This window comes from Oryctolagus cuniculus, chromosome 8 (assembly GCF_051225735.1).
Source record: "Oryctolagus cuniculus isolate XC-2025 breed Fujian yellow rabbit chromosome 8, ASM5122573v1, whole genome shotgun sequence".
In the NCBI taxonomy this organism is placed as follows: domain Eukaryota; kingdom Metazoa; phylum Chordata; class Mammalia; order Lagomorpha; family Leporidae; genus Oryctolagus; species Oryctolagus cuniculus.
The window spans coordinates 101696313-101715506 of NC_142874.1; the positions used below are offsets into that span (position 1 = coordinate 101696313).

At 39.2% G+C, this 19194-nt stretch overlaps 1 protein-coding gene across 3 annotated transcripts in view; it reads right to left on the reverse strand.

Moving 5' to 3' along the window:
- GRID2 (glutamate ionotropic receptor delta type subunit 2) overlaps window positions 1–19194 on the reverse strand; it is a 1603946-nt gene that overhangs the window by 526235 nt on the left and 1058517 nt on the right. The window lies entirely within an intron of this gene.

Genomic DNA, 19194 nt, shown 5'->3' on the forward strand with positions numbered 1-19194 from the left:
CTTGTTGAAATGGAAACTAGGCTGGTGCTGCCAAACCTGTAGAAATAGGACCGCTTTTTACTTCTGTTTACTCTTCTCTGATGGAGAATTATTCTGCTACTGTGTTTATCCCAGCTTCCCAAACTGGAATTCATATGCAGAGTTCTGTCTCTCTCTCACTGGCTCTCTCTCTTTTTCTGGAGGTGGCCTGGAGTATCCACATTCTCTCCTCTTCCTTACCATACTTAACAACAAAGTTTCTTTTCAAGTCTCCTCATCAAACACTATGCTATTACTCTGATCCTCTTGGATTCCTGCTCTATTAAGATGGTTCAGGTAATTGGACAAACTTTACATGCCTATAGTTACCAGAGAGTACATCAGTGTTTTATTTCATTTCAGTAATCAAAATGTATCACTTTAAGGATCTCCTGGTGTCAGAACCTGAAGTTCAGGAAACTACTCTGGAAATAGGAAATGAAATTACTAAATCAATTCTCCTTACAACTTTGTATAGCAGAGTATGAAACTAGTGTTTTGCAGGTTAATGAGAAAAGAAGATGGTTCATTAATGACTTCAGTAAATATTTAGTAGGTTCCTATAATGTGTCAGGCACAGTCTCAGCACTTGGGATTCAACTAGGAACAAAACCAAGGTTACTATGCGGAGAGACTGCATGGAGAGGGCATGTGCTCTGATGCAGGGAATTACATTGACAAGAAAAGTCACAATAAATTTGAAATTTTTATTTCATGTTAAATAATTGCAAGTGGTATGACAGAATATGAGAGTAGATGAAGCAAGAATTAGATGTGTGTGGGCAGGAGGAAAGGGGCAGCAGGAACTCACTGAAACAGACTAGAATGGTGGGTGCCAGAGGATAGGGTGTGGATGAAATGGGAAGATGTACGAAGGGTACAGTTATATAATGAGTCAGTTCTAGGATCCAGTGTACAGTGTCTTGATTATGGTTAATAGCACTGTAATATATTTGGACTTTTTTTTTTTGACAGGCAGAGTGGACAGTGAGAGAGAAAAAGAGAGAAAGGTCTTCCTTTTCCATTAGTTCACCCCGCAGTGGCCATTGCAGCCAACGCGCTGCAGCCGGCGCACCACACTGATCCGAAGCCAGGAGCCAGGTGCCTCCCCTGTCTCCCATGAGGGTGCAGGGCCCAAGCACTTGGGCCATCCTCCACTGCCTTCCAGGGCCACAGCAGAGAGCTGGACTGGAAGAGGAGCAACCGGGACAGAATCTGGTGCCCCGAACGGGACTAGAACCCACGGTGCTGGTGCCGTAGGCGGAGGATTAGCCTATTGAGCTGCGGCGCTGGCCCATATTTGGACATTTCTAAGACAGTAGACCTTAAAAATTCTCACCCCAAAATAAAAACAAATATGGTTTCTATATAAGGTGATACATGTATTAACTGTTTTGATTATGATGACCATTTTATAATGTATATCTGTATCAAATAATCATATTGTACACCTCAATGTATACAGTTTTATCTGTTGTACCTCAGTAAAGTTGAATACAAAATGTAAAAAAAGGAGGGATGCAGTTGCATAATTCAGTAAGATAATCAGTTTACCAATAACGAGGTGAACTTTTAAGAAACAATGACAGAGGTAGTAAAACTAGAACAGCTCCTTTTTAGAGATAGAACTTTCCAAGCAAAGATCTTTACATAGGATTGTGGAGAGTATTCCAATGACCAGCAAGGTAGCCTGCAGCTGCAGTAGTTGATACAGAAGGGAAAAGGTTGAGAGTTGAGATGTGAATGGGGGCAGGGAGGCCTTGTGGCTTTAGTTAAGGGCATTGGAAAAACTTGGGCTTCTATTCCACAAAGTCATTCCAAGATAGAATACTATGTGGCATCCTAGTGAGAGTCACACTTTGAAGCAGGTAGACTATTCACACTCCCACAGTAGCAGCTTAGGTGTGCGGCTGACTTGCACAGCTTGTGCATCAAGTCAAAGGATCACACCAGTAACCATTTAATCAGCTATGCCTGGTGGGAATTCTCAACCAAGCCACTTGCTAAAGCTTTAAGAACTCAATATGGTTTTGGTTTAATGCCTGGCTTTTGCTTCTTTGCATAACAGCTTTGGGAATATCTAATAACATATCGTATGCATTACTTCAAAAATACATCCTATTCTCTGTGAATTTAATGGTGAATGCACATTCCATACTAGCAGTTAATATAAAATGATATTTTAATCAGAGCTCGTGCTAAGAATGAAAATCTGTTCGAATGTGTCTGTTGTGTGCTGAGAGCCTCTGATGTCTTTCCTCTGGTTAATAAAAGAATTCAGTTACACACTGTAAGAGAGATTTTAAGCTGTTGGTAAAAAGAAATTATAGGCTCTCCTATAGAACCCAGAAGAAGCAGGTATGTCTCTTTGTGGATGTACGGATGAGGTACGCTTCCACACTTCCTCTGGTATTATTACAGGAAGTTTTGTTCTGTGGCTGACTGCTGTGAGAAGCAAATGGTGATTGTTACTTCAAGCCATTCCTCTGCAGAAGGACCATTTGAAGCGTGACTGCTGAAGGAGCAGAGAGTCACCGCTCTAGAGTGATAGCTCTCTCTGCCCCATTATGTCCCTTTTGAAGGCTGCATAGCTCAGAGATCTGCAGAATAGTAGCCATCTCATGTGATGTCACTATCATTTCCCTGTAGATCCTTCTCTCATTTTCCAGTTTCAAAATAGCTTTACATGAACCAATGGTGGTTTTTAACTGATAAATAACTGTAAGGAAACATTTTAACTTTTCTCCATAAGTGATAAACCACACTGTGTCTTAATATCTAAACATAAATTCATTTCCTGTTGTTCATTTCCTGAGCTACAGAATAAGTTATCAAAACTTCAGTTAAACTTTATACTTTAGCATTTATCTTTAGTATGTATTCTTTTATATAAATTATAGTTATTAACGAAACTTCCATGTCTCCCTATACACTTGGGACTTTTGATGCATATTTAAATATTAACAAGGCCCTGATTAACATGCAGAAACATGGGTAGTGGAGCTAATGGAAATACTTCTCTCTTGTCTCGTCTTGCTTTTATATTATATTCATCAAAATTCCAATTAACAACAGGAGGATGCAGTATGATTTCCTATTTGTATTTTACTTCATTTATAGCACCTCTGGTGTAAGGGGCTTGGGAGAATGAATATTTTTAGCACGAAACAGAAGTAGGATCGGATGAATAATTTCAGACAAATTTTAAAGTGCACACTTCCTCCACAAATTGAAATTTTATTTCCCCACTCTCAACTTAGGCATTTACAATTAATCAAAAATTGATGTACTTTTTTGTCTTAAGCTTGTACCTCTTAGTTCACTTGATTGCCTCATCCTGCTAATGAGCTCAAGGTCAAAAGTTTTTGTCCCCTTATGATCTAGCTATGCCTGGAGGAAATTTAGCTCAGAGGCATCAAAACACAATCCAATTTTCAGCCCAGTACTAGCATTGTAAGGGAATGTAACTCATCACCTTGGAGTATAACAAAAATCTGCATTAATCTGCATGCATATTAACAGTGCAATAACAAAGATAGGACATCTATATACTGTGCACAGCCCCCACTCCCTCAACATATGGGTCTTCTGTGTGACTGTAAATGACTGTAGGCCAAGATGTGTGTCTGACCTTTGCTGGATAAAGTGAATGAACAAATCAGAAAATGGAAGGAAGGAAGGAAGGAAGGAAGGAAGGAAGGAAGGAAGGAAGGAAGGACAGAAGGAAGGGAGGGAGGACAACAGAAGAAAGGATGCACTTACATTTTTCTTCTAGAATAAGTGAGTGGCCATGAAAGCACAACATACGGATGAAGATATTCACATCTCTCCAACCTAAAGAAAATTAAACTCTCACATTCCTACAATTACCAAGTTATTTTTCTTTTCTTTCTCAGCTAAAATTTCCTGAAGTACCTTCAATTTCCTATCCACTTATGCACTTTTCACACTTTTCTAATCTGCCTTATGCTTCCACAACTTAACCAAAATAGCTCAAAGTAAGATTAACAATGATCTTTAAATTAATAAATGTTTATTTCTGTACCCCCATCTTACTTTAACATTGAGCAGGAGTAGCCATGTTGATTACTCTTTCCTTCTAGAATCACACTCCTTAGGCTTTCCTATTCAACCACTTATGTTTTTTTTTTTTTTTTTTTTTTTTTTTTTTTTTTTTTTGACAGGCAGAGTGGACAGTGAGAGAGAGAGAGACAGAGAGAAAGGTCTTCCTTTGCCGTTGGTTCACCCTCCAATGGCCGCCGCGGTTGGCGCGCTGCGGCCGGCACACCGCGCTGATCCGATGGCAGGAGCCAGGAACCAGGTGCTTTTCCTGGTCTCCCATGGGGTGCAGGGCCCAAGCACCTGGGCCATCCTCCACTGCACTCCCTGGCCACAGCAGAGGGCTGGCCTGGAAGAGGGGCAACCGGGACAGAATCCGGAGCCCCTACCGGGACTAGAACCCGGTGTGCCGGCGCCGCTAGGCGGAGGATTAGCCTAGTGAGCCTCGGCGCCGGCTCAACCACTTATGTTTTTGACCATTTATTATCTACTCTGAATATGCATCTGCCAATAATTTGCTATTAAGTGTTGATAAGTTTCAATACTCAGCCCTAGACTTTTCCTTACTATATAGTCTCTCCCTAGGTAATCTTAAACCGAACCATCTCCAGATACTTTTTGTAATCTATATAATCACTTCTACATTTTATAATATTCCTCTGAGCTTCAACACATCAGATGACTCAAAAAATACTCCTGAGAACAGAGACCACATAAGCCAAACTGTCCTCATTTTTCCAGCTAACTTGACATAGAAATATGTCTAACATCCTAAACTATTATGTCATGTATGTTGCCCAATTCCAGCTAGTTCCCTGCATTAAAATACCCACCTTAAACCTTCTGATCTCGGATCCCAAAGGTTAATAAGTACTGCACTCCAATTCCCCATTTTGAGATACTTAGGCTCAGGTCGGTTTCTTCCCGTGGTAAGTTCCAGCACATTTAGTTTCCCTGTACTAACAGATGTTACAGTGATAATCTTGGGAATTCAACAACTGCAATTCAACTTGATCTGAGTACATTTAAGGAATTTCCACATAAATCTGCCCATCTTTCAGCATCGTCCATCATCATAAACCCATATAACTTTTGCAAACCAAAAATGTATAGGTCCTTCCCTTATTGATTTTTTAGACCTACCAAATTGTGTTGTTCTACCTCTCCAGTAAATGCTAACTGAATAAATAAGACGGGTATTCACAGGTAATTTATAGCATCTCATTCTCCTCATCCCAGGGAAGCCAGGCACAGTGATATCAGCAGGGAGCCAGGTGCCTTATGCAGGCAGAAAGGATACATACTGCCTGCAGAGTGCTCATAGACTTCAAATTCCTCTACTGTTTATCCATTTTCTTGTGGTTCCAACTTAACAATAATTTAAAAGATAAATGCTTTTCTCAGCGTGGTGACTAGGATCCATGCCCCCTTTCCATACTTACGTCACCAACATTTATTAAGCTCTTAAAACTACTGGTACAACTGTTACAGAAACCGCCATTTGGTTCTGTCAAGCCCATGTCTAATTTCAAAAACTGGTGCCTCATTCTGGAATTGATAGGCATCTTTCATTGTTTGGGAGAAAAGTATAATGACCTCAGGATTCCCTGTGCGGCACACTCTGGGGTTTCATATTTCACACACACACACACACACACACACACACACACATACACACCCCTTGTCTTTGTCCAGCAGCTGAGTAAGCAACAGTGAACCCAAAGGAAGGAATTTCTGCCTCTGAAAGAGCAAACAGTGCAGCGAGGGATTCAAAAAAGTAAAGACAGAAAGTTAACAAGTGCTGGCTAGGACATGGAGAGAGGAGAACTATCAAACACTGTTGGTAGGAATGTAAATTTGTGTAGACATTACAGATAATGGTAGAATGGTCCTCAAGAAATCTGAGATAGAACTGGGATATGATCTGGCTTTCCCACTACTTCATATAAATCCAAGGGAAATAAAATCAGGGTATCAAAGAGATGTCTGCATTCTCATGCCGATTGCTATACTATTCACAATGGTCAAGATATGGAATCAAACCAATGGGTCCATTGACTGGTGAGTGGCTAAAGAAAATGTGGTGTGTGTGTGTGTGCATGTGTGTATGTATATACACACACAACAGAACATTATTCAGTCTTAATAAAAGAATGAAGTTGTCACTTGAGCAGTAACTAACAGAGCTGGAGAATGTTATGTTAAGATAAATAACCAAGGCACAGGAAAACAAATACTGCACATGCTTGCTTGCAAGTGGAAGCTGAAATAGTTGATCTCATAGAAGTTGAGAGTAGCACAAGAGAGACTGGGGATGGTGGTGATAGTGGTGATGGGGGAGATGGAGAGAGGATGGTTAATGGATATAGAGGTGCAGCTGGTTAGCAAGAATATATTCTCATGTTCTGTAGCACACAGGAGTTACTATGGTTGACAGCTTATATCTTTGCAGTATTATATAATTCAAATAGAGAGGATTTTGAGCATTCCCAACATGAAGAATTGATAAATGTTTGAGGTAGTTAGCTAATTACCCAGATATGATAATTACATATTGTGTTTATGTACAAAAATATCACAATGTACCCCATATTTAATTAAAAATAAAAATGATCTTACTTTAGAAAAGAAAAAGAACCATGATAAATATGCATCTATGACATTCAATGCAATACCAATCAAGATACTGAAGACCTTCTTCTCAGATCTGGAAAAAATGATGCTGAAATTCATATGGAGACACAGGAGACCTCGAATAGCTAAAGCAATCTTGTACAACAAAAACAAAGCTGGAGGCATCACAATACCAGATTTCAGGACATACTACAGGGCAGTTGTAATCAAAACAGCATGGTACTGGTACAGAAACAGATGGATAGACCAATGGAACAGAATTGAAACACCAGAAATCAATCCAAACATCTACAGCCAACTCATATTTGATCAAGGATCCAAAACCAATCCCTGGAGTAAGGACAGTCTATTCAATAAATGGTGCTGGGAAAACTGGATTTCCACGTGCAGAATCATGAAGCAAGACCCCTACCTTTCACCTTACACAAAAATTCACTCAACACGGATTAAAGACTTAAATCTATGACCTGACACCATCAAATTATTAGAGAGCATTGGAAAAACCCTGCAAGATATAGGTACCGGCAATGACTTCTTGGAAAACACCCCAGAAGCACAGGCAGTCAAAGCCAAAATCAACTATTGGGATTGCATCAAATTGAGAAGTTTCTGTACTGCAAAAGAAACAGTCAGGAAAGTGAAGAGGCAACCGACAGAATGGGAAAATATATTTGCAAACTATGCAACTGATTAATGGTTGATAACCAGAATCTACAAAGAAATCAAGAAACTCCACAACATCAAAACAAACAACCCACTTAAGAGATGGGCCAAGGACCTCAATAGACATTTTTCAAAAGAGGAAATCCAAAGGGCCAACAGACACATGAAAAAATGTTCAAGATCACTAGCAATCAGGGAAATGCAAATCAAAACCACAATGAGGTTTCACCTCACTCCGCTTAGAATGGATCACATTCAGAAATCTACCAACAATAAATGCTAAAGAGGATGGGGGGAAAAAGGGACACTAACCCACGGTTGGTGGCAATGCAAACTGGTCAAGCCACTATGGAAGTCAGTCTGGAGATTCCTTAGAAACCTGAATATAACCCTACCATTCAACCCAGCCATTCCACTCCTTGGAATTTACCCAAAGGAAATGAAATTGGCAAACAAAAAAGCTGTCTGCACATTAATGTTTATTGTAGCTCAATTCACAATAGCTAAGACCTGGAACCAACCCAAATGCCCATCAACAGTAGACTGGATAAAGAAATTATGGGACATGTACTCTATAGAATACTATACCGCAGTCAAAAACAACAAAATCCGGTCATTTGCAACAAGATGGAGGAATTTGGAAAACATCATGCTGAGTGAATTAAGCCAGTCCCAAAGGGACCAATATCATATGTTCTCCCTGATTGGTGACAACTAAGTGAGCACCAAAGGGGAGACTTGTTGAAGTGAAATGGACACTATGAGAAACAGTGACTTGATCAGCTCTTGTCCTGACGGTTGATGTACAATGTAATACTTTATCCCTTTTAGTATTTTTTTTTTGTTCTAGTATCATTGGTTGAACTCTGTAATTAACACACAATTATTCTTAGGTGTTTAAATTTTAACTGAAAAGTGATCCCTGTTAGGAATTTGCAAAACATTATGCTGAGTGAAATAAGCCAATCCCAAAGGGACAAATACCATATGTTCTCCCTGATCGGTGACAACTAACTGAGCACCAAAAAGGAAACCTGTTAAAGTGAAATGAACACTATGAGAAACGGTGACTTGATCAGCACTTGCCCTGACTGTTGATGAACAACTTAATATGTTATCCCTCTTAGTATTTTTTTTTGTTTGTTCTACTTAATACTTTTGGTTGAATACTGTAATCAGTACACAATTATTCTTAAGTGTTGAAACTTAACTGAAAAGTGATCATTGTTAAATATAAGAGTGGGAATAAGAGAGGGAAGAGATGTGCAATTCGGGACATGCTCAAGCTGACTTACCTAAATTGGTAGAGTTAGAAACATACCAGGGTATTCCAATTCAATCCCATCAAGGTGGCATGTACCAATGCCATCTCACTAGTCCCGGTGATCAATTTCTGTTCAAATTGATCATAATGATAGGACTAAGAGCCAAAGGGAGCACATAAACAAGAATAGTGTCTGAAAATACTAGCTGATAGAATAAAAAAGGGAGAGAATGATCCAACATGGGAAGTGAGATACACAGCAGACCCATAGAATGGCAGATGTCCTAAACAGCACTCTGGCCTCAGAATCAGCCCTTAAGGCATGCGGATCTGGCTGAAAAGCCCATGAGAGTATTTCAGGCATGGAAAGCCAAGACACTCTGGGGAAAAAAAAAAAACATAAATGAAAGATCTCTATGAGTGAGATCCCAGTGGAAAGAATGAGTCATCAAAGAAGGAGGTACCTTTCTCTGAAGGGAGGAGAAAACTTCCATTTTGACTATGGCCTTGTCTAAAAACGATCAGAGTCAGTGAACTCAGGGGGCTTCCATTGCCTTGGTAGCTCATGACAAGAGCCTAGGGTGATTACTGATGCCATAAACAAGAGTGTCAATTTGTTAAGTCAACAACAGGAGTCACTGTGCTCTTACTCCTCATGTAGGATCTCTGTCCTTAGTGTGCTGTACATTGAGATTTAATGCTATAACGAGTACTCAGACAGTATTTTTCACTTTATGTTTCTGTGTGGGAGCAAACTGTTGAAATCTTCACTTAATATATGTTAAACTGATCTTCTGTATATAAAGATAATTGAAAATGAATCTTGATGTGAATGGAAGGGGAGAGGGAGTAGGAAAGGTGAGGGTTGCGGGTGGGAGGGATGTTATGGGGGGGAAGACATTGTAATCCATAAGCTGTACTTTGGAAATTTATATTCATTAAATAAAAGTTAAAAATAAAAAAAAATAAAAATAGGCATCTATGTGTATATGCACATATTGCTAGATGAAGAAAATACATAGCATGCTAAAGTGAAAAGATAAAGCAGAGAAAGGAGAGAAGAGGTGTTCATATGTGGGGGAGAGGTGAGCATTTTAGATAGATTTTTTTTTTAAGAGACAGTCACCCTATGTGGAGTAGGTAACCACTGTTGTCTCGTATACATGATAACTCTCACCTGACCTAAGATGTTGTAGAGTACAGAATTTCCCTGCACAAGGAGTATTTTCTCCTGAGCTATTTTAATCATATGACATGGTCAGAAAAACAATACTTCAATTACCTACATTTGTGACAGCAACTTTTGGCAAATGCTCTTTCATAGTTGACAACCATGAAAAGTCTAGCACTCAGTAATTCTCTGAAGTAGTCACAAAGTACTGATTCTGGTTTTCTTCTTTTCTTAATGTCCTGCTCCATTAGGTAAATTTATTCAAACCCACTTTTAGGCTTTAGAAACCTCTTAGCAATGTATGGAAAACAGAGACTCTTGCTTGTTTCCCTTAAATAAAAATGTTAAAACTGCACCAAAAGTCCACTTGTACCTAGTTTACAGCATGTGTAACATAGCTTGCTCCTAGAGATGTATCAACCAACCAGAATCAACACTCAGGAAAAAAAAACTGCCATTCCATCAAGCCCCAGATTCTCATGGAAATGAATGTGAATTAGGGAAATAGGGAAAGAATTGGTTCAGAACAACAATCTGGCCACAGGTCTTCTCAGCCACTTCTGGTAACCACAAAACACAGCTTAGGCAAAACAACAAAAGCAAGCTAAGATGATCTTTCTCAAAGGACATCAATGAAATCAGTTGTCTGGCCAGACAGTATTCCTAAGTAGAGAAAGTAGGCTCTCAAAGCAATTAGTTGTGGCTGTCTTTCCTCAGCTTGCAGGAGCACCTGGTGGGTGGGGTGAAAGGGGGGAATAGGAGGAGTGCAAAATCCATTTTTGGCTATTTACATCATTTTCTCTGACAAGTGCTCTCTACAAGTTAAAGATGCTCAAAGTTGTGCTTCTTAATTGAAGCCACTCAGATCACTCTGCTGACTTGGCTGTGAGCTCTACTTTATAGACTGGATGTGCAATGTGACCAGAAAATGTCAAGAAAGATTTAAAAAAGTCAGAACACAATTAATACAATGAAGGTATTTATGTATGGCTAATACCACTTTGAAAAAAATTAATACACAGCGGCCAGTGTTGTGGCTCCATGGATTAAAGTGCTGCTTGTGATGCCTACATCCCACATCAGAGTGCCAGTTCTGGTCCCAGCTACTCTGGTTCTAATATGGCTCCTGGCAGTGGAGGCAGTGGATAATGGCCTCAGTAACTGGGTCCCTGCCACACATATGGGAGACCCAAATGGAGTTCTGGACTCCTGGCTTCAGCTTGGACCAGCCAAAGCTGCTGCAGCCATTTGGGAAGTAAACCAACTGATGGAAGATCTTTTCTTCTCTGTCACTCTCCCTTTCAAATAAATAAGTCTTTTTAAAAAAGTAAATATATAACTAATAAGTGTTAATAAAGTTATGCAGTTTGCACTTTACCTTGGTGAATATTCTTTATCACATATATTTAGGGACATAATAGAATATATAGTGGTTTTACTTAATAACAATGTCCAAAATATTTAAAATAGATTGGTAATTTGTAAAGTTGACTATGATCATTAAATTTGTATTTAGAATAAACTATATATACACACATATATTTTAAAATATCCCTTTCCTCCCTCCCTCCCGTAACAGAGAAAGAGGGGGCAAGAAGGAAGGGAAGGAGGGAGGGAGGGAGGGAGGGAGGGAATGAATATGAATGAATGAGCAAGCTAGCTTCCATTTGCTGGTTCAACTTCCAAATGTCTACAACAGCTAGTTCAAGATCAGGCCAAAACTAGAAGCCAGGAACTTCATCCTGCTCCTCCACATGAGTGGCAGGGGCCCAAGTACTTGGACCATCTTTTGTTGCCTTCCCAGGCACATCAGCATGGAACTGGATTGGAAGTTAAACCAGCACTCCAGTAGGGCATGCAGGCATTGCAAATGGCAATTTAACCAGCCACACTACAATGTCATCCCTTCTCTTTCTTTCACATTTTACAATTAAAACTCTTGGTGGCAAAATAGCTCTCATTTTCAGACTAAAATCTGGTTACTGGGATGAGGGTTGTGGCATAGCAGGGTGAGTCATGGCTACGTCCCATATCAGAGTGACAGTTCAAGTTGCATGCAGCTGGTGCACTTCTGATTCAGCTTCCTGTGAATGTGTCCTGGGAGGCAGTGCATGATGCCCAAGTTAATGTGTCACTGCTGTACATTTGGGATACCTAGTGGGAGATCAAGGCTCCTGGCTTTGGTCTGGCCCAGCTCTGGCTGTTGCAGGTATTCAGGGGAGTGAACCGACAAACAGGTTTTCTTTTTCTCTTTGCCTTTCAAGTAGACAAAACTAGACAATAAATGAACATTAAAAAAAATCTGGAGTTATTAACTGAGGAATCTGCATCAAGATTTTCAGCACTACAACTCCAATAGGAGAGGTTAGGGAGAATAATGTAGAGTAAGACTCAGCTCAAACAGGATTACTTAAATAAGCTGTGAAGTGCTATAAACTAATGTAAATTCTAAGGTGATTTAGTCTAAACTGGTGACAAAGGGAGGAAAATCAGAAAATTAAGAAGCTAATGATTTGCCAGACAAAAAGGGGATATTTAATATCATCTATTATTATCCCATTTCCTAAAAGGAAAAAAATTACTCCTGTCTTCTTAAAAACATAAACATTCCTTTGTGTCTCCACTACCTGCTGCATATTTTTACATTCTTAAAGACACTATACAGAATCTCAACAAACATGATCAAAAGTTTCACTGATTCTTTGGACTGGATATCCAAGAGAATATCTTTGGGGCTGACACTGTGGTATAGTGGGTAAAGCCCTGGCCTGCGGTACCCACATCCCATATGAGCACTGTCTCAAGTCCTGGCTGCTCCATTTCCAATCCAGCTCTCTGCTATGGCCTGGGAAAGCAGAAGATGGCCCACGTGCTTTGACCCCTGCACCTGTGTGGGAGACCCAGCAGAAGCTCCTGGCTCCTGGCTTTGGATCAGCCCAGCTCTGGCTACTGCAGCCATTTGGGGAGTGAACCAGCAGATTGAAGAACTTTCTTTCTCTCCCTCTCTCTGTAACTCTACCTCTCAAGTAAATAAAATCTTACAAAAAAAGTAGTAGATGTTGAAGAGCCAGCTTAAAGTTGTTAACTTGAAAGGAGATGAAAGTCTTTGTCTGCCGAAGGTAATCCTTTCTTCTGTCACCTCACATCACCACCCCGAGACAGGGCAACTTCTCTAGAAAGGTTTCTCACTCCATTCCTCGATTACTTTTCCTTGCTAACCACAATTTAGGTGAATATCCAACTCTCCCCAATTCTTCTTACTCTGCTGACACATCCCCCACACTCCAGGTCACAGTATTCCAGAACTGAAAGTTGGTCTTCAGTGCAATGTGGGCGAATTTATAACCTAAACTACTGAACTGAATGAAACAAGCTGTCTTTAATGTGGAAAAGGTTTGATAATGAATAGTTTCTAAGATCACCATCAAATTATGACTCTGTCTACTCAGAAAGGCACTTGAAGGTCCAATCCACAGAACTGTTACTATTCTTCCTGTAGCCCCAATCTGTTTCAAATCTTAAAGAGGATAGAGACTTTAAGAAAGACAGTGTTATAGAGAGAGCAGGAGGGAGAGAGAAAAAGGTCTTCCATCCACTGGTTGAATAGCTGCAAGGACTGAGACTGGACCATGCTGAGGCCAGAACCCAGAACTCCATTTGGATCTCCCTCATGAGTGGCAGGGTCCCAAACACTTGGGCCATCTGCTGCCCTCCCAGGTGCATTAGCAGGGACCTGGAAAGGAAGCAGAGCAGCTGGGTGTTGAACAAGCACACTGATACAGGATGCTGGCCTTGACCTGGAGTACCAAAACACCGGCCTGTCTCTGGTTTGATCCAAGCTCTTTTTCAGAAATTGAACTTTTTATTGTCCTATTGTGCTTAACGCAAGAAAATTAAGAAAAATCTTAATGTAAGGAAGTTTCTAACTTTATGCAAGAAACATTAGCAGACACCAAGTGTATGCTGCCTTAAATTAACTCTGGAAATAGAAATCCAAGCAGAATTTGTGGGAATGCAAAAGCAGGATTAATTCCAGATGAGGAAGCTTGAGGATGTGGTTTTTGGTCCTCTGAGCTTTGAATTATAAGTAGATTCATTAGCTTCTGATTTAGACTTTGACTCTGGAAAAAGTTCAACTCACAAGTTAACAGCTTACCAAATTAAATATTACGGATGGCTTAAAAGAGGATGAGGACGTATTCCAAACATTCATGGAAAATGCCTATTATGATAAAACTGTGGATTTCAAATCTTTTTTTACAAGAAAAACTTTTATTTCCATTTTTTCCCAAGACTTTTGAAGTACCCCCATATTGTATCTAAGAGAACTCTGTTGAAAATTAGCATGATCCAGGCAGAGCAAGTGAAGGGCTGTTTTATTACCACCATAGCGAAGAAGAATTATGCTCAAATTTCCTCTTCGTCAGCCTGGTTTGCGTAGTCTTTACTTGGTCCTCAGATGAAGGTTTCCTTTTTTATTTACACCTAAAATTCCAACAATTCTAATATTTTTCTCCTTATATTTTTTCTACTTGATTTTTTTATACAAAAAACCTGTTATTCCTAGGAAATTTTTTTTCCTCACAAGGTAGTTTATGCATGTTCTTCACTGAAACCTCTCTGAACACTGCCGGAAGCCCTAAACAGTTCTGCTTTCTACTCCCAGAATCCTCAGCCCAAGTGGTACTCACACAGAGGTTCCTATGTTCTCCATTCTAAATTCAGCTTATCTCTCTAGGCCATGAACTTGGCCCACCATACATATTAGCATATTAAATAAATTTACCCAGAGATTGTGGATATTGACTTCCTTTGAAGTTTTTATGTATTTGTGTTTACTTTCATTTGGTACTGCAATTATTTCCCATGTTTCAATTCCATAGCCATACTCACCCCTTGGTCAGCAGTCAGCTTTAAGAGAGAAAGGTGCCTCTGCTATAGCTGTCATTTCTGTAGGCTCTACGCTAAGACTTCCTGCCTTATAACAAGAGGCAGGTGCCCTACTGGGGAGAAAATTAAAACTCTGATTACTATCCAAAGCTGCCAGTTTCACTGAAGCCCTTAAAGAGGTTTGCTAATAAGTAGTTCCATATTTTTATATCCATGACTATCTACTTCATTACAAACATAGACATTTCATCAAAGCTGTCAAATATTACATCCATAGAAAAGCCCAGAACAGCGAAATTTCTAGAGTGCCTAACTGTAGCAAAAACATCTCTGCTTTCATAAAATCTTTTCTTTTTAATGTACACACTAAATTCTACTCTTTGTTCTCTACATTGATATTTTTCTCCTATAAGGAAAAAGATTTCCTTAATCTATTCAGCTTAAAAAGGATTGGTCGCCTACCATACACAAGGAAATTATTATATTGTTTTGTTTCAGTTTAGTCAGCTTCTTCTCATGTTCTTCTTGTTTGCAAACAAATGCGTATGCTAGTTTAAGAAAAAGGATCTCTTTACATTCCTGGTAGTGTGGGGTAAAATATACAAAAGAATGACCTTCTGCTGGAGCTGGTATTATTTTCTTGATGCTCTTTGCAAAAGTAACATTTTTTTTCTTTCTTATTGAGCATCAAAGTATGTATCAAAGGCTGTGAAATGTGACCACTCTCAATTTTCCAAAGGAGAAGTTACATTTTTCCTAAGGAAAAAAAAAATCAGTATCTCTGGTAAGAATCATACACATGTCATGCTGTCTCGCTGTTTGACAAGTATTTAACTCTCTTTACCTCCATCTTCTTTGTATAGTTTTCCTGATATATTAAATTCCCAGTTGATATACACCAGATAACAAAATTCTTATAGGCACATTGAAAATATAATTTTCATAGTACTTAATTCAGAAAATATTTCTAAAATTTTAGACTTCATGAAAATGAAATTAAGTATGTAGGTTTTAAGTAGATCAGTATAACTACTACTAATATGTATATATATATAACTTTATCACATTTTTAAATGCTTTATAATAAACATTTTGAGGTTGCTTAATGTGACTTCAATATAAACACTGAGGAAAGAATAGAAATTATTTAATGTACTTAATTTAGAGAAGCATTATTTTTAAAACCTTTAAATAGGATTAGTGAAACTTATAAAGCAATATTTTCTTTATAAAACCATAATATTATGTCATTTGTCAGGGAATTCTTGTTTGTTAAAGCTAAGAAGAAAGAGAAAATAGTCGTAAGATTTATGAATAATGTAAACTGGTACCCTAAGTCATGGTGATAAGTTTAGATGCATAGATGAATAGATGGGTGGATTACACAGATGGAAAGTCAGATACCCTGACCAGAAGCACAGGTCTATGGATCAGAAAACAGACCGTTTATCATCCACATTGCATAGCAGCATTGGCGCCTGTGCCCTGAGGACCACAGGATGTACGATGGGAGCCTGAAATCATCCTGTGTGCTGTTGAACCGCAGGGGCCTACAAAGGGCAGCTGGCACACTGGTGCATCCTAGCCCTAGACAGAGAGGGACCCTTGTTCTAGAATAGAAAAAAATCCCTGTGCAGCAGAGGGCATGTTCTCTCCATTTGTCCTTGGAATGTAGATGATTGGTGCTGGGGAAGATTAATTTGCCAGCTTCTAGGACATGTTTGCTATTCAAGTATCCTTTAACCAAGTTTTGCGAGCTTGTGGTTCAGAAAGCCCAAGCTACCCAGAAATGTGAAAATACTCAAATTATCTACTAACAGTTTAAAGTTTCTTTAAAATAATTTGCAGCTGAATATATTGCTCATTTTATTAGGAAATGGGAATAAATCTAGTAAAATAGTTTATTAAACTGCCACTGAAATTTCGGTTTTTATACTTGTTAGGGAACCATTCATGGAGCAAGTAATTGTAGCGCCGTTTGAAACAAAGTAACTGTAGCGCCCTTTGAAAGAAAGTAACTGCGCAGTAGAGCAGAGCTTGAAAGAAAAGTAGAGTAGTAGTAACCACCCTAGCTGGTAAGATTTGAAAACAGAAGGCCTAACTAGAAGGCCTAACCACAAACTGTCGTTGCCATGACAACGAGACCCCGGGGTGGGTTGGAATGTGGGCGGGGCTAGCCTCTAGAAACTATATAAGGGGACCCTCAGCCGCTGTAAACCAGAGGTTGCTCAGCCTCTCTCCCCAGTCCGTAATGCCTGGTGCCCGCAGGGAGAAGCTCCTGGTCCATAGTGCCTAGTGCCTTCAGGAGTAGGCTTGAGCGATCTCTCCTCCTAGTCGCCTAGAGTATCGATAAAGTGTGTTTAGCTTGATCTTCCTCAGTCTCCTCGACTCTTCCTTCACGGTAACCCAGCCAGTTCCCGAAGTGGGAGATCCTGACAATACTTGTATTCATAAACATACAGAAGAGGACTATGTATACATAAAGTTTGCCTTTAATGTCGAATGTTTGAATGTGTGTACATGTGTGTATGTATGTGTGTGAATATATTTATGGGTTCAAGAGAAAGTTTGTGAAAAAATATAAAAAGACAAGTTTATTTTGATGCAAAAAAATTCTGAAGTCACATCTATCATAAACATTGCAAAAGGAAAATAAGGACGTTGTGTTGCTCATTTCGAGTTACTTTGCCATTAGTGATGATGGAACAAAACTGAAACGTTAAGCCTTGCTGAGACCCCTGGTGCTGTATCCATGAGGGCAATGGGGCTTGCAGCCACAATTTACTCCAGGTTAACACTGTAAAAGTCGGGCTTTACCCAATTGAGTGCTTACCTTTATCTCCTACTGAGAAGACAGCATTTCAACTGTTCCAATTACTTAAACCTGCTCTAGGATGTATGTGGAATTCTATGCTGTACTTGACAAGTCTGTAATACTTTGAACCCCATGTAAAAGTGGTTTAACAATGCCAGTTGTGAGAACTGAGGAAATGTGACAGTTTAATCATGGCTGGAAACTAAAAGTGTAAAAACAAATTTGTTATTTCTGGGAAATACCTACTTTTTCTTATTCGCAAGTAATTTTTCCTTCTTTTGATCACAGAATGTTTTCTTAGTGAGTTTCAAGGCCCCTCTCATTACATTACACTGTAATTATCTTTAGTAGGGTACAGGTTACTTAGCAACAAAATTAGAAACACGATAGCTTCTTACAAAGAGCCTTATGTAGGTGGCTTCCAATAAATATTTTTTGAAGTAACGAGTCTTATTTTTGTTTTCACCATAACTTTTCTGACAATTGGCTATCTAAATGAACATGCCTTTAAAAGAAACAGAGTAGCTGTAATCACTCTTAATCCAATAATATATGGATAATATGAGCCAAAGTAAATAATTGCATGATATTATAAGCATTGACCTAAAACCACATTGGATTTTGTAACTTAGAATCAAAACATTTTGGGTAATACTTTGATAAAATATAAAACAGAATTCTCCATTTAAATGGTTGCTGTTTTAAAGTAAATTTAAGCAGATGATGACCAACACTTCTATTTTGTTTTCTGTTATCACTAACATCTTATTTTCTTAAACATAGCAATTATCTCAATAAGTATTCAAGATGTATAGAACATTATAAACACTTTTAGCCTCTTAAATGATTTGTAATACAGCATTCTTTGAAGAAAGATATTTCAAAAACACTTTGTGAATAAATTGGATTCAAGGTATGGGTTTAATTTGTGTAAAGGTTTTTTGAGGGGCTCGTGTTGTGGCAGAGTAGCTTAAACACCGCCTGGGATGCTGGCATCCCACATGGGAACCCCAGCTGCTCCACTTCTAGTCCAGCTCCCTGCTATTGGCCTGGGAAAGCAGATGATAGAACAAGTGCCTGGGCCCCTGGCACCCAAGTTGAAGACCCAGATGAAGCTTCTGGCCCCTGTCTTTAGCCTTGCCCAGCCCTGGCCATCGCAGCCTTTTGGGGAGTGAACCAGTGGATGGAAGATCTCTTTCTTCCTCTCTTCTTCTGTCTCTGTAACTCTCCTTTCAAATAAATAATAAAATCTTTAAAAGTTTTTTTGAAAGCCACATATAGCTTTTTCAAGGTATACATTTTCCACATATTATGAAAAAATAGCACCAAAAGAAACTCATGATTAAATCTGCTTTTCCACAAATATGCTGAAGTCCCCTAAATTAACATGGAACAAATCTGTTTAAATATGAAAGTGGAAAAAAGGAGATAGTATCTAAATTCTTTAATTTATAAAGTACTTTCTTCTGCCACCCCAGTGCCAGGGACTGGCTTTCTGCAGGTCGAGTGAGTGGACCCAGTTTGGGGGTTCTGTGTTGTTTGGTACTGATGCACCAAAACAGTGGTGGTAACAAGGCAGCCCTGAGCACTGAGCCAATCTGGGTACCAACTCTGCTAGTGGACATCACATTCTTTATGACCAAGCTCTTCTAGTTACAATGGAAAAGACAAAAAGCTGGA